The sequence below is a fragment of the Oryctolagus cuniculus genome, chromosome 14 (genome assembly GCF_051225735.1).
Source record: "Oryctolagus cuniculus isolate XC-2025 breed Fujian yellow rabbit chromosome 14, ASM5122573v1, whole genome shotgun sequence".
Taxonomy (NCBI): Eukaryota; Metazoa; Chordata; class Mammalia; order Lagomorpha; family Leporidae; genus Oryctolagus; species Oryctolagus cuniculus.
The window spans coordinates 21,774,633-21,792,064 of NC_142880.1; positions in this window are offsets into that span (position 1 = coordinate 21,774,633).

Here is a 17,432-nt window from a genome sequence, read left to right on the forward strand (position 1 = left end):
TTAAGCCTAATGCATCTCAAATAAAGTATTCTCCAGGAAGGTATAAAACCCAAATATAGTAGATGTTAAGGAAAGAATTTATAGGCTAGGAATCTTCAAGTCAGGGAATGAAAAATGAAAAACCATTTCTTTCTTTTAAGTAAATAAAATAAAAATAAATTATGAACATAAAATTTATGGACAAATGAAACGAAAATCATGTGTAAATCCTTCAATTCATTATTTTAGAGGGCTCAACCCATTGATTATCACTGAGGAGAAAGGAAAGCATAACTCAAAGTCTCTGTTTCTGGGAAGGTTTGACACACTATATGTATGATGATGCTTCACAAAGCTTTCAAGGGGCCCACGCTATGGAGTAGTTGGCTAAGCTTCCACCTGCAGCACTGGCATCTCATATAGGCTCCAGCTCAAGTCCTGGCTGCTCCACTTCCTATCCAGCTCTCTGCTGTCCTGGGAAAGCAGTAGAAGATGGCCCAAGTCCTTGGGCTCTAGCTACATGAGACACCTGGAAGAACCCATAGCTCCTGGCTTACGATTGGCCCACCTCTGGCCTTTGGGGCCGTTTGGGGAGTGAACTAATGGATGGAAGACCTCTCCCTCGCCCCCTTTCTCTGTCTGTAACTCTATCTCTCAAATAAATAAATAAAATCTTTATTTATTAAAAAGTTCCAGAAAAATTAAATTAAAAGATAAGTTTATTTTGGTGCAAAGTTTTGAAATCTATCTTGTTTTCCGCAATACACACTTCTCATGAATATTTTGAGGACACCTTGTATCAGGAGAAAATCTTTTAAATAGTCGAAAGTCTGTTAAGGGACTGATTTATTTCCAGTCTACTAAAGCAGAGCTGAAGGACAAGTACAGTTTGAGCAACACTGCTTGGGATACCCACATCCCACACTGGAGTGCCTGGGGTTTGGCTCCTGGCTACATCTCCAATTCCAGCTTCCTGTTCATGCATATCCTGAAAGACAGCAGGTGATGACTGAAGTTCTGGGGTCCCTGATATCCATACAGGAGACCTGAGTTCCTGGCTCCTGGCTTTGGCTTAGCCCAGAATGTGACGTTGCTGGCTATTGGGAAGCAAAGCAGAAGATAGAATCTCTCTGTCCCTCTCTCTGCCATGAAGATAACTAAAAAGAATATGGTTTTACAGTGTGTGTTACTTCTCACTGGAATGGGTAATAAAATATGTATTCACATTATTTATATCCCTAATCTTTGTGAAATTTAGAAAGGTTTTTTTGAAGGTGCAGTGCTGAGGCAGTCACCAACTCAAATTTTCAACTATCAAAACCCTGTAGTTTAATTTTTCATTACAAGTTTCCTAAGTGGTATTTCTTCCCAGTGGCTGTAACTTTTATGAAGATGAGTCCTTGAGACAAATGAAGCACCCTTTTCATGACTCATCAATTTTAAGACCTACAATGTTCTTTAAAGTCCAGACCTCTTTTTGGGTGGTGGTATTGGGGAAACCATGTCCATTGTAGATGTTTGAAAGTCTGCAGAATTCACCAGATAAAAGCACACTTGAGCATGCTGATGTGTTCATGTACTTTAAGAGAAAGCCTAATGCATTGAAATAAAAATGTTTACTAGATCTGTAAAAAGCTAATTTACACTCCTCCCTTTCTATCATGGGAATGTACGTGTGCTCCAATAATGACTGAGTCACCTTCATCTTTTCAAGGAAGAAAAATTTAAAGAAATCTCCCATTCTCCTTTTGAACGACAGTGTTGCTTCTATCCTTGACAAATGCCGTCTCATGGCTTTAGAGAATAAATACTCAGGCTGATGGAAGAGAAGAAAATAGAAAAAGTGAAAAATGATTTAATAGTAGTATTCCCGGAAGCATGGATATTTCTAGAAACAAGACTCTGATCAGGAGAGTCTGGAGATGTGAAAATGTGTGAGGCGAGACAGACCTGGTTGCTTGATTTTTCCCTCTGCTGTGGGGATGTCCTTGATTTGATCGGTCTCTCTGCTGGATTTCCCCAGGAATCAGCTCTCCAGGCTTTCACGTGTTTCCTTTCAAGTGAGAACTGCAGAGGTGTCACATTTGGAAAGCTGTGGTAAACATACTTCTGCTTGGAGGATGAGAGAAGACACAAGACTAAACTTCGAGGTGATTTTCTGTCAAACTGCAGAAGTTAGTTGCACCAGCAACACAAAGAACCAACTCCAAAATTCTTTAATTCATTTTAGGATGGAGAAATTCCTTTGTTGTGTGGAAGAAATCATTTATAGTGATGTTGATGAAAATATCATAAAACAAAAGGCTCATAGAGGCAAGGGTTTATCTGTTTTGTGCTAAATGCCTGGCATAACATAGGGAATTGTATATATTTTTGCTTAAAGAATAAATAAATGAAATGAACTCAGTGATATGTTAATTGTGTTTTTGTAATTATTTTAAAAATACCCAGTTGGTAGAGTTGGAAACATACCAGGGGATTCCAATTGAATCCCATCAAGGTGGCATGTGCCAATGCCATCTCACTATTCCAAGTGATCAATTTCAGTTCACAATTGATCATAATGAAAGGACTAAGAGTCAAAGGGAGCACATAAACAAGTCTAGTATCTGCTAACACTAACCGATAGAATAAATAAAGGGGAGAGTGATCCAACATGGGAAGTGAGATACTCAGCAGACTCATAGAATGGCGGATGTCCTAAATAGCACTCTGGCCTTGGAATCAGCCCTAAAGGCACTCGGATCTGGCTGAAAAGCCCATGAGAGTATTTCAGGCATGGAAAGCCAAGGCACTCTGGCAAAAAGATCTCTGTGAGTGAGATCCCAGTGGAAAGAACAGGTCTTCAAAGAGGGAGGTGCCTTTCTCTGAAGGGAGGAGAGAACCTCCACTTTGACTATGACCTTGTCTAAACAAGATAAGAGTTGGAGAACTCAAGGGGCTTCCATAGCCTTGGAAACTCATGACTGGTGCATAGGGAGATTACGGATGCCATAAACAGGAGTGTCAATTTGTAAAGTCAACAACAGGAGTCACTGTGCACTTACTCCTCATGTAGGATCTCTGTCCTTAATGTGCTGTACACTTGAGGCTTAATGCTATAACGAGTACTCAAACAGTATATTTCACTTTGTGTTTCTATGGGGGTGCAAACGATTGAAATCTTTACTTAATGTACACTAAACTGATCTTCTGTAAAAAAAAAAAAAAAAAAGAAAAAGAAATTATCAATTCCCAACTTGACTCTCACTGGGATTAAACATGACAATAGGTCTGATCTGATTTCATCATGATTTAAAAAAAAAATCATCTATTATTTTTCACTTTATGTTTCTGTGTGGGAACAAACTGTTGAAATCCTTACTTAAGGTATACTAAGCTGATCTTCTGTATATTAAGATAATCGAAAATGAATCTTGATGTGAATGGAAGGGGAGAGGGAGTGGGAAAGGGGAGGGTTGTGGGTGGGAGGGACGGTATGGGGGGGAAAGCCATTGTAACCCACGAGTCGTACTTTGGAAATTTATATTCATTAAATAAAAGATAAAAAAAAATACCGTTTACTTTTGTTTCTGATTCTCCTTATTCCTTTAAAAAATTAAAATATATTTTCATTAACAATGTTTATTTTCACACACTTGGAAGTCAAGGGGGAGGGGCTGGCGCCACGGCTCACTAGGCTAATCCTCTGCCTACGGTGCCGGCACACTAGGTTCTAGTCCCGGTCAGGGCACTGGATTCTGTCCTGGCTGCTCCTCTTCCAGGCCAGCTCTCTGCTGTGGCCCGGGAGTGCGGTGGAGGATGGCCCAAGTGCTTGGGCCCTGCACCCACATGGGAGACCAGGAGGAAGCACCTGGCTCCTGGCTTCAGATCGGCGCAGCGCGCCGGCCGCAATGCGCTGGCTGTAGTAGCCACTTGGGGGTGAACGAACGGAAAAAGGAAGACCTTCTCTCTGTCTCTCTCTCTCTCACTGTCTAAAAAAAAAGTCAGGGTGAGGTGAGAAAGAGCGAGCGAGAGAGAGAAAGATAGTCAAAGTCTTCCATCCATTGTTGTACTCCCCAAATGCTCCAAACATCCAAGGCTGGGCCAGGCCAAAGCCAGGGATCTAGGACTCCATCCAGATATTCCATGTGGATATCAGTGGCACAAGTGCTTGAATCATCACCTGCTGCCTCCCAGGGTCCACATTAGTAGGAAACTGGATTGGAAACAAAATAACCAGGAACTGATAACAGGCACACCGATATGGGATGCTTGTGTCCCAGGCAGAGACTTAATCACTGCTTAAATGCCAGCCCTCCATCCCTAATTCTTATATAGGTGACACTTCAGAGGAATGAGAGGTAAATATTTTAAAATAAAAAGTATACATTATGAATAAGAACGCTTGTTTTATTTTAGCTTTATAGATCTTATATGTAGAACAGTCAGAACCCAGGGCTATCCTACACTCACACATAGAAAACATATCATTGCAACTATTTGTAGGGCAAAGATACAAATACAGTGATTGCATAGACACTCACACAGGCGCACCGAAGGAGAGGGAAGCTAGGTAACGCACAAAACGCTGCTACATAATTCTATCAAATGTATTGTGTTGACTTGCTCTATCCATGCAATTGCTCCATTTCCCTTTTTCTTACTGTGCAGTTAGGCATAAATAAAAATGACTTTTTATTGTCATGAACACCATTGTAAAAATGTAAATAACACCATGAGGTCATTATGTATGCCAAAATCTTGCATGCTATTCAACAGATTTCCTCTCATGTTAGTTTATCTGTTCAGGGCAATCTAAGGGTGTGAGAACTTCTATTGATATTGCATCTACCTTAGTTATTCCAGGAAGCATTTGGGTTAGCTGTTCAGTCTTTGTCACTTACGGAGCCCTGTAGGTAGCCATGGTGACTCCCACTGATTGATATTTGCTCTCATATAATCATGGGGTTGTAGTAGAGAACATTGACTCTGGCTTCTGACCCACACATCCATTTCAGTTATTTGGAATGGATTCCTTTCGTTTAAGGGTTAGTTTTATCGTATGAAAAGTTGTCCCTGATCCAAGCCTAATCGAGCATACTCAATATGTTAAATTTGGTAATTACAGAGAAGGAATACACATGACTGCATCATGATTGGAAGACAGGTTTTCTTTTTGCCTTTTTTGCCTTCTTATTTTTGGAAGTTGCAATACATATTTCTATCATAATTGCTTTATTTTACTAGTGGGCACGGATGTCTACTTTTGTAGTTGTAATTCCCTTTATTAAAATGCCTTTGTGTGGTTTCTGTACCACCTATGCATAATAATGATGATTTGCTTTTGTTTGTGCTGCTTTCTTTCACAAATATTGAATAAACAAGTTACCTGAGAAACATCCTGAGATCTTAGGAAGAGCACTGCATTGGGAGGCAGCATCTTTGTGATGTACATGCTTAGTGACAGAGAGCAAATCAGAACACATCACACAGTCCCCGTTTTTTAACACATGACGTAAGGATAAAAATGCTGGCTCTACATTCTACAAGGGTGGCTTTGGGGATTAAGAAATAAATATGAAATTGTAAGTTACTCTCTAATTGATAGCACATATATAATCACAATTAAATGAAAATAAGATAATCTCTGATATATGCTCCCTACAACTCCAAATCATGGTATTCTATATCACTCTCGGAAAATCTCTTTTCTTTTTTTTTTTTTTTTTTTTTTTTTTTTTTTTGACAGGCAGAGTTAGACAGTGAGAGAGACAGAAAAGTCTTCCTTCCATTGGTCCACCCCCCAAATGGCTGCTACAGCTGGCGCTGCTGCGCCAATCCGAAGCCAGGAGCCAGGTGCTTCCTCCTGGTCTCCCATGCAGGTGCAGGGCCCAAGCACTTGGGCTATCCTCCACTGTACTCGCGGGCCACAGCGGAGAGCTGGACTGGAAGAGGAGCAACTAGGACAGAATCAGCACCCCGACCGGGACTAGAACCCTGAGTACCGGCGCCGCGGGTGGAGGATTAGCCTAGTGAGCTGCGGCGCCGGCCGGAAAATTTCTAAAAAGTATAGATCAATTGGTGTTTGATAGCAGAGAATTTTTATCAGTTAATAATTGTTATTGCTAACAAAAATGTCAGAAAGCTAATAAATGAGTTTATTACTATTACCATTCCTCAGATATAAACTCTATTAAAATATACAATATGTATGAGAGCATTTTTTCAGAAATGTGTAATATTTTAATTTTTCTGATGAATCATGAATTGCAAACAGCTTTCCTTGTGATAACATCTGCTTCTATAACCTCATTTAACAATTGCGTAGTACTTAATTAAACAGATATATCATGATTTATGTTACTTAATTTTCATTGTTTGCAGTTTTTCACAATGATAAATAGCAGTGTGATGAGTGTTCTTAGTTAAATTTTGTGCACAATGTAAATTTTTTATGATAAAAGCTTAAAATTGAATTACTGGGGGATAGCTTATGCATATGAGTAAGCTTTTGATAAACAAAGCCAAATTTCCCTCTAGAACAACTGTATATATAATGAGATAATTATTTTTATAGTAACTGAAGATTTCTCTTAAATTTCTTTGTGTTGTTTTGTCCTTTATTCCATTTTTTCAGTATCATATCTTGCTGCTTGAAAGAAACTGTTAAGATAGAAAGATATCCATTATGACTGAGTGTGGAAGTATTAAAATCCCAAATTCTAGTATGAAAAATGTGGAAGAATGCATTACTTGGGGACTGTCATTGTGGCACAGTGGGTAAGGTGTTGCCTGTGATTCTGGCATCTCATATGCACTCCAGTTTGAGTCTGGGCTGCTCCACTTCTGATCCAGCTCTCTGCTAATGTGCCTGGAAGATGGCCCAAGTCCTTGGGCCCCTGCCCCCTACCCCCTACCTAAGAGATCTGGAAGAAGCTCCTGGCTCCTGCAGCCCCTCGCTTCAGGCAGGCCCAGCCTCAGCCACTGCCGACATTTGGAGAGTGAATCAGCAGAGAGAAGATCTCTCTTTCTGTCTCTCTCCATCTGTGTAGCTCTGCCTTACAAATAAATAAATAAATCTAAAAAGCAGTCAGAGGTCATATGTCCTATCTCTTATTTTTTATTTTTAATTACCACAAAATTGTATACCTTTATGAGGTACCATGTGCGGTTTCAATTTATGTATACGTTATTATATATATATATGTTATATATATATATTTTATTTTATATATATATATTATATACATTAACTAATGTGAAGTCCAGGTAAATATTCCTATCTTCTCAAACATTTGTAATTTCTTTATGGTAAAACTATTAGAAATTCTTCCTTTTTTTTTTTTTTTTGGAGAAGAAACACACTGGCTGGCGCTGCGGCTCAATAGGCTAATCCTCTGCCTGTGGCGCTGGCACCCCAGGTTCTAGTCCTGGTCGGGGCACCAGATTCTGTCCCAGTTGCTCCTCTTCCAGTCCAGCTGGCCTTTGGGGGGTGAACCAACGGAAAAAAGGAAAACCTTTCTCTCTCTCTCTCTCACTGTGCACTCTGCCTGTCAAAAAAAAAAAAAAAAAAAAAGAAAGAAAAGAAAAAGAAACACACGTTCATTATTATTATTTGTAGTCACCTTACTGTGAATAGAACACCAGGATTTCTTACAACCATCTCACTGTAACCTAGAGCCCATTAACTTTTCCTCGTCCCTGCTCCTGTGTGCAGTCTCCAGCCTCTGGTAGCTACCCTTCATGCTCTTCACTGCTATATTCCACATGTGGGTGAGATCATGAACTACTTGCCTTTCTGCAGTAGGCTTATTTCACTTCACCTAGTGACTTCCAGGTCCATCTGCGAGGCCGTTTTGGGCTCTGTCAGGTGTCACTGCTGCAGTCTTAACTCTGAGCTGGCAGGAGAAACCCCATGGTTCCTTTTTTACTACTTCTCAGCAGGAAAATGGAACATGAATAGACAATAATTATTACTATAAGATCCTCTGTGTTGAAATAGTCTGATGGCGACTTGGTTTGCATGAAGCCTCGGTAGTAAGTGGTGAGAGAGAGCACTTTTCATAGTGAGTTCCTTTGTTATCATTTGTCTACTACTTCATTATGATCAGGCCCATTTATTTTCTCAAATTTTGTATGTTTTTTCTAAAATGTATTTACTGCTTTTTTAAAAAAAGATTTATTTTACTTTATTTATTTGAAAGACAGAGATACAGAGAGAAGTAGAGACAGAGAGGTCTTCCATCCGCTGGTTCACTCCCCAGATGGCCGCAACGGCTGGAGCTGCACCGATCCCAAGCCAGGAGCCAGAAACTACTTCCAGGTCTTGTACCCACATGGGTACAAGATCACAAGAAATTGGGCCATCTTCTACTGCTTTCCCAGGACAGAGCAGAGAGCTGGATCAGAAAAGGAACAGCCGGGACTAGAAGCGGCACCCATATGGGATGCCGATGCTTCAGGCCAGAGCTTTAACCCACTGTGCCACAGCACTGGCCCTGATACTTTTTTTTAAACAATAATTCTCTCAAATTTTAATAGCAAAAAACCAGTTTTTCTCCAAATTATTATATTGTACTTTTTTTTCAGTGAGAACATCTTTACTTAAGTAGTTTGAAAGCAGATGGTGTAGTTCTGAAATCATTTCTTGATTCAAAAGTGTATTGCTGCATTTGATCATGGATGTATGCAATGAATGGTTTTCAGTTTCGTTAGTCAATTTATCATATTTACCTTTTCATTAAAAAGTATATTTTGTCCTAATTTGAACTTGACATAAATCTTGTAAATATAGTTCAAGAATTTTGCAGATATTTCTTTTCCAGTTTCTTCAAAAATTAAATTTTACATTTGCTTCCTCTGTCTCTTTATTTTTAAAAACTCTTTGTAAATGGATGATATAGCCCAAACACTTCAGTGAATATTTCATAAATGTAAGGAATTGTCTTACATAATCATAGTACACTTATCTGAAACAAAAATAACATCGATGTAATAGCATTATCTAATTTACAAGCCTTAGTAGACATGATAACTTTCCCAATAATGACTATCTTGTCAAAAACCTTGATTTGAGTTGTCCCATTGTAAGTTAGTGTAAGTATGCAGCTATACAAGTCAACCTGGGACTCAACAGGTCCTCTAATATGCTCAGTGAAGTAGGCATCCCAAGCAGCTCTTAACTGTTGCATGCAGTGCTTGACCTTGATGGACTAAATTCTTTTTTTTTTAAACTTTTATTTATAAATATAAATTTCCAAAGTACAACTTTTGGATCATAGCAGCCTTTCCCCCCCATAACCACCCTCCCACCCTCAACCATCCCATTTCCCACTCCCTCTCCCATCCCATTCTTCATCAAGATTCATTTTCAATTATCTTTATATACAGAAGATCAATTTAGCATGTACTAAGTAAAGATTTCAACAGTTTGCACCCACACAGAAACACAAAGTATAAAGTAGTGTTTGAGTACTAGTTATTGGACAGGACTTGGCTTCTCTAACTCATGGGGACCTTTAAACCCCAGAATTTTATGTTAGCAGTTAATGGATTAATGCTAATTGTTGGTGGATTTGGAGTAGAGATGATCTGATTATGGTGGCTAGGAGGTGGACCCATAGGGAGTTGTTTTGGTTACGGCTAATCTTTTGCAGGTACTTTGCCTAAAAGGGTTGGTTAATTAAGCCGAGTTCAACCTGTCTTCTCTACTTCCTGGCTCACCATGTGATCATTCTTCTGCACCTGCTCTGCCACCGCCAGCCTCTACCAGATGCCGGACTAACAGGGGTACTTGGTCTTGAAATGTGAAACTCCAAAAACTAAGCCAAAATAAAACTTCTCCTTCCTTCCAAAACTCCTCTGAGGTATTTTAGTTCATGAAAAGCTGATGAATACAGTAGCTGTATTGGGATATAATTTTCTTACCACAAGGCTAACTCATTTATAATGTATAAGTAAATGTTTTAAAATGCATTTGGAGAGTTTTACTACCATCAACATAAGCCTATTTAAACATTCATTAATAAGTCTTTAACAAAAATCAATTTTCTGAGTATACTGCATTAATTCATTTAGTCATTTTTCTGTGGTAAAGAAATAGTTCAAGAAATGTGGTATTTTAGCAAATGTAGATTTTTAGAAGTTTTTTAAAAAAGTTTTTTAAAGCATTTGCCAATGCTTATTGTCTGTTATGTTTTTTAGTTATTAGCCACCCTGAAGGGTTTGACAGAATGAAGGAAAAAATATACAATGATCTCTTAAATGCAAAAAAAAAAAATGGTAAAACTCAATATCCCCCTCATGATAAAAGCTCTCAACAAATTAAGTATAGAAATAACATATTGTGACACAATTAAAACCACATATGTCATGATGGTAAATAGTAAAAAATCAAGCTTTAATAAATCTTGCTTTTATAGCTATCTGTTGTAGGAATGACAAAATTGGGCTTGAAAATGAAGCATTTTTCAAAAAATTTAGTTGGTACATACTAATGGTATACTTATGGGTTATCAAACGATATTCCAATATATTATTCAGTGTTTAATGATCAGATCAGGGTAATTCATATATCAATCATTTAAAATATTAATTATTTCTCTTGTGTTGGGAATATTAAAAATCTTCTCAACTTTCCATTTTGAAATATACCAGTAATTATTATTTACTATAGTTACCTAACTGTGTTACAGACATTAGAAATTATTCCTCTTATCCAGCTGCACCTTTGTATCTGTTAGCTAACTTCTTTCCATTCTCTCATTCCACCGTTCTTCCAAGCCTTTGGTGACCATTCTTCCACCTTATATTTCTATGAGATTAACTTTTTAAACATCTACATGTAAATGAGAACATGCAGTATCTCTTTGTTCATTGTCTGACTGATTCTACTTGACATGATGTCTTCTGGTTCTATCCATGTTCCTGCAAATGACAGGATTTTTTTTTTTTTATGGCTAGATAATACTCCATTGTATAATAATACACCACTTTTTCTTTACCTATTCATTCCTCAGTGGACAACTAGGTTGATTCCATATATTACCCATTGTGAATAGTGCTGTAATAAACATGAGAATTCAGGAGCTGGCACTATGGCACAGCGGGATAAGCTACCGACCGTGAAGCTGGCACCCCATATAGAAGAGCTGGTTCATGGTCCAGGTATTCTGTTTCTGAACTAGTTCCTTGCTACCATGTCTGGGAAAGAAGCAGAAGATGGTCCAAATACTTGGGCTTCTGCCACCCATATGGGAGATCCAGATGGCATTACTGACTTAGCCTGATCCATCTCTGGCTGTTGTGGCCATTTGGGGAGTGAACCAGAGGATGGAAAAGCTTTTTCTCTCTCTTTCTCTCTCTCTCTCCCTCTCTCTGTCTTTCTGCCCTTCAAATAACTAAAAATAACTCTTTAAAAAATCATGGAAGTGCAGACATATCTTCAATGTACTGAGTTTCTATTCTATTCTATTTCTATTCTGTCCAATAGGACAATTGAATTATATGGTAGTGCTACTCATATTTCCAGTTTTTAAAATGGAATCTTCATACCATTTTCCATAATGACTATGAAAATGTATGAGAGTACCATTTTTTTTTCACAAAAGTACCAAGATTTGTACATTTTTTTCTTTTTTATTACAACTCCTCTATCTGCTGTGAGTTGATATCTCTTTGTGGTTTTGATTTCTATTTCCATGAGAATGTTGAGCATTTTTTCATGTATTTGTTGGCCCTTATATGTCGTCTTTAGAGAAACATTCATTCATGTCTTTTGTGCATTTTAAAATCAGATTATTATTTTTTGATGTTGACTTGTTTTAGAGCCTCATATATCTCATATATTCTGAGTATTAATACCTTAATACCTCAGATGAATATCTAGCAAGTATTTTGCGCCATCATATATACTGTCTCTTTATTCTGTTGATTGTTTATTCTTCTGTGGAGAAGCTTTTTAGTTTGATGGTATCTCATTTGTCGAGTTTTGCTTTTTTTTTTCACCTGTTCTTTTGGGGTCTTGTCAAAATATCTTTGTCCAGACCAATGTCCTGAAGTGTTTCTCCTATGTTTTCATAGTTTCATGGTTTTATAGTGCAGGGTCATATATTTATTTCTTTATTATTTTATTACTTAATTTTTTCAAGTAAATGGAAACAATCTTTATTAAGTAACTTTTAATATCAGAAAAATAAAATTCTTATAATTCTCTTTACAGCAAATATATAATATCAATGCTTTGGCCATCTTAAATTAAAGGACTTTTATTATATATATATTTTAAAGATTTATTGATTTATTTGAAAGGCAGAATTACAGAGAGGCAGAGGCAAAGGGAGAGAGAGAGAGAGAGGGGTCTTCCATCCACTGGCTCACTCCCCAGATGGCTGCAATGGCTGGAGCTGAGCTGATCAGAAGCCAGGAGCCAGAAGCCTCTTCCAGGTCTCCCACGTGGGTGCAGGGGCACAAGGACTCGGCCATCTTCCACTGTTTTCCAGGCCACAGCAGGGAGCTGGATCGGAAGTGGAGCAGATGGGACTAGAAAGCGGCACCCATTTGGGATGCTGGAGCTGCAGGCAGTAGCCACACCCACTACACCACAGTGCTCGCCCAATATATAGGGTTTTAAATGTCACTTGAATTTATAATTCCTATAACTTCTCTACATATACATAACAAAAGAGTGTAGTAAAATTAGCAAATACTAAATTATATTGATAATTTATCATTCTTAGTTTGTGTTTTTTAGGAATAGTACAACACACCTAATGTGTATAGATTCCTTGGCTTATTAGTTGTATGTACAATACAACAAAATACATGCTTGGTGAATATTCATTCATATCTACAAGATGGCAGTTAGAGATTAGATTTCAATATTGACCTTTAACTATCCTACAAACAGTTAGCATTACATCATAATATCCCACAAGACAACTTTTTTATACTGAAAAAATCAAAATAAAAACCATTATTTTTTAACTTTTATACAAAATGTAACCCTTCAAGTGGAAATAAAAAATAAAATTTGTCTTTTCTATTGAATACACATAGAATTTCGATTTTTGTTATACTGAGAAAAAAAGCTCTTTTGTATTGGGAAAAATACGCTTCAAAAAATAATTGGTAGAGCCGGCGCCACAGCTCACTAGGCTAATCCTACGCCTGTGGCACCGGCACACCGGGTTATAGTCCAGGTTGGAGCGCCGGATTCTGTCCCAGTTGCTCCTCTTCCAGTCCAGCTCTCTGCTGTGGCCTGGGAATGCAGTGGAGGATGGCCCAAATGCTTGGGCCCTGCACCCGCATGGGAGACCAGGAGAAGCACCTGGCTCCTGCCTTCGGATCAGCGTGGTGTGCCTGCCACAGCACGCCGGCCACAGAGGCCATTGGGGGGGGGGGGTGAACCAATGGCAAAAGGAAGACCTTTCTCTCTGTCTCTCTCTCTTTCACTGTCCACTCTGCCTGTGAAAAAAAATTATTAGTAGTAAAACTCACCAGTATAATGTTTGTCCTTTCAATGCCAGTACAAATTTGGGAACATACTGGGGATGAAGATTACTGCACAAATGTATTTTTTTTAAATTTATTTATTTATTTGAAAGTCAGAGTAACACACAGAGAGAAGGGCAGAGAGAGAGATGTCTTCCACCCGCGGTTCACTCCACAGACGGCTGCAAAGGCCAGAGCTGTGTCGATCCGAAGTCAGGAGCCTGGAGCATCCTCTGGGTATTCCCAAGCAGTGCAGGGGCCCAAAGACCTGGGCCATCTTCTACTTCTTTCCCAGTCTATACAGTCTATAGCAGAGAGCTCGATAGGAAGTGGAACAGCTGGGACTTAAATCAGCACCCATATGGGATGCCGGCACTGAGGTGGCGGCTTTACCCACTATGCCACAGCGCTGGCCTCTACAAGTATATTTTAAAGAAACTTTCTTTTTTTTTTTTTTTGACAGGCAGAGTGGACAGTGAGAGAGAGAGACAGAGAGAAAGGTCTTCCTTTTGGCGTTGGTTCACCCTGTTATGGCCGCCGCGGCCAGCGTGCTGCGGCGGCTCACCGCCCTGATCCGAGGGCAGGAGCCAGGTACTTATCCTGGTCTCCCATGGGGTGCAGGGCCCAAGCGCTTGGGCCATCCTCCACTGCACTCCCTGGCCACAGCAGAGAGCTGGCCTGGAAGAGGGGCAACCGGGACAGAATCCGGCGCCCCGACCGGGACTAGAACCCAGTGTGCCGGCGCCGCAAGGCGGAGGATTAGCCTAGTGAGCCGCGGCACCGGCCAAGAAACTTTCTTTGTGATTGGAAATAGTTTTGAAATGAAGTAAAATGATTGGAAGTGGTCACAACTGCTTTTGTGAATTATGCCAAGGGCACTATCATCTCTCACCCTCTCCTAAATTACTAAAAAATAAAAATATATTTATAATGTGCAAGACAAATATGAATTGAACATAAAATGTTTTACATTTTGATCTAGTGTAAAAATTAATTAATAGCTTGATCACACTAATAAATGGAATGCATCAATTATTAGCCAATATAGGTGCATTCCAAAGCTCTTCCTGAAATGGGAATACCCAGGTGGCCATTTCCACATTCACCAAGGGAGGCAATGGGTAGGAATTCACAATTGAGATAATTGCATTCCTGATCCATTGGTCCACACCAGCCTTGACTGAGCTCTCTGGGGTGAGATGAAGGTCAAAGTAGCAGTTTTTGTCTCAAATTATAACCAGTGATCTAGTAAATTGCCAACAGCCTGATTATTATCAATAATTTTTTTAAGATTAATTAATTAATTTATTTATTTGAAAGTCAGAGTTATACAGAGAAAAGGAGAGGCGCAGAGAGAGAGAGAGAGAGAGGGAGACTGACTTCCATCCTCTGGTTCATTCCCCAGATGGTCACAACAGCCGGAGCTGCACCAATGTGAAACCAGGAGCCAGGAGCCTCCTCCAGGTCTCCCACTCGGGTGCAGGAGCCCAAGCACGTGGGCCATCTTCTACTGCTTTCCCAGGCCATAGCAGAGAGCTGGATCAGAAGTGGAGCAGCTGGACTCAAACTGGTGCCCATATGGGATTCCAGCACTGCAGGCGGTGACTTTACCCGCTGTGCCACAGCGCTGGCCCTTATTATCAATAATTAATCACAGTGCACTAAAAAATTACCTGTAATCCTGCAGAATTAGGCATAAGTTGTTGTAAAACAAAAAGCAAACAAACCTCTTTTGTCAAAACTGGCAGAATAAAGAAGGCAGCACTGAAAGTGTGAATCATCTGTAATGCCAAGTGTAGGGTCTTATAGCTAAATATTTGATCAACTCTCCTGATGTTTTTATATGGTGAGAGATTGGGAGGGATCTAGTTTCAGTTTTTGGCACATAGATATCCACTTTGTACAGATTTATTCATTGAAGAAATAGTTCTTTTGACAATTTATTTTCTCAATGCCTTTGTCGAAAAATCACTTGGCAGCAGATATATGAATTTATTTCTGGTTTCTTCTGTTTCATTGTTGTGTCTGTAAATTCTTTTTTTGTTACTGTAACTTTGTTTTATGTTTCAAAGTCAGATATTTTAATTCCCCAATTTTCTTTTTGTTCAAGATTACTCTGACTATATGTGAGGCTTTATAGTTCAGACAAATTTTAGGACTGTTTTTTTACTAGTTAAAGAATGTCATTGGTATTTTATAGAGATTGATTTTTCATAATTTTGTGTTTCTATATGATGTTGGCTCATCTCATGCACCATTATGTTTTTAATTTTTTTGGAGTTCTTTGTTTTACCATAGTGTTAGGTATTTTCTTGTGTATGGGTGCTAGGGTATCTGTCGGATATGTGAATGCGCTGTTTTAGCTTTGATTCTGGGTGGGCTCTGTAGTAGATCTCCACACAGTTTCTCCAGGTAGTCCTTATCAACAGCACTTGTGGTTGCATCAGTGGCTCAGGCTGAAGGAGTTCATGATTTAGGTGGCTTGATGCCATTTTGCTAGGGATGGGTTTACTGCCTTGCTGGTTACTGGGCTGGGTTTCATCATGGACAAAAAGTATGGGTGGCCAGCTGTGCAACAGGTAAACTAGAGATACAAAGTTGCTGCTTTACTGGTTATTGGGCCAGGCTTGAGTGAACATGGGTGCTGCAGATGGGCCAACTCTGCAGTGGGCTCTCTGGGGGATGGACTGCTGCCTGAGTGGCTGTCAGGCTGGTATGGATGTGCTTGGGTGCTGCAGGCTGGTCAACTGGATGTGTGTGGCTCACAATGGAGATAGGGCTACCTTTTGGATGGCTATTGTGTTGGGCTGAGGTGCATATAGGCTCTGGGGCTAGCCAGATGTATGGTGGACTCTCTGGGAGTGGGAGGCTGCTGCTGCCTGGTTGTTCTTCTGAGCTCAGTCACATGTGTTGTTGGGATAGTTGGCTATGTGCTAAGTGTACCACAGGGTGGGTGTCACCTCGATGGTTGTTGGGATGGGCACAGTCCACCTGTTCTCCGGGGGTTTGGGTATCACTTTTGTTTGGAAAGCAGGATATGAGCCTTTCTTTTGGACATAGCCTCTGAGGAAATTGGGTTATGGTACTGTAGCCTCTCATGTGAGCATGATGGTATAATACTAGAGTCGCAAGAATGCTGATATACAGTGTGCAGAGTTTCAAGATGGTGCTGATTCATGGTAGCTTAGGTTTTTGGGAGTGTGGGCATAAATGTGGACACCTATTCTGTCAGTATAGGTACACAAACTCTAGGCAGCTTTCTAAACTGCTCGAACCCCCATCAGGGCCCAGAATGGCTGAGACAGTCTCCTGTAGACTCAGCTGCAGTTGCAGTGAGGACCACTGTGGGCCTCCAACTTGTCTTTTTTCTGGCTTTGAGCTGATTCCAATGGGGAGGCTTTATGCAAAAGTAGGGTAACTTACTCTCTTCCCTTTTTACTATCTTGGATTTCCTTGCTCCAAAGAAATCCCACCACTTCCTTACTGCTCTCCAGTGTACTTACTCAGTCACTGCAGTCAAAATACATTCCTCTGTTCTTGGTGGTGGTCCCTTCTATGGGGGAGAATGAGCAATAAGCCTCTGTATTTGGCTATCTTGCCAATGCCACTCTTAGATAATCTGAGTATTCTTTTTGTTAATTTCTTCTCTTTAAGGAACTTTCATAATGTGTAAATTGGTCTACTTAATTGTGTCCCATAATTACCTCAAGATTTCTTCACTTTTCCACCCTTTGTTTCCCTCTTCACTTCTCTGCACATATTGTTTCTAGTGATCTGTCTTCAAATTTATTGTTTTTTTCTTCTGCTCAATCTAGTCTGCCATTGAACCCCTCCAGTGAATTTTTCAATTCAGTTATTATGTTACTAAGCTTGATCTTTTTTGTATATTTTACTATTTTATGTCTTTTTATTGCAACTTTCATTTTGTTCATGCATTGCTCCCTTGTCCTCAGTGAACACCTTTATGGTAGTTGGTTTGA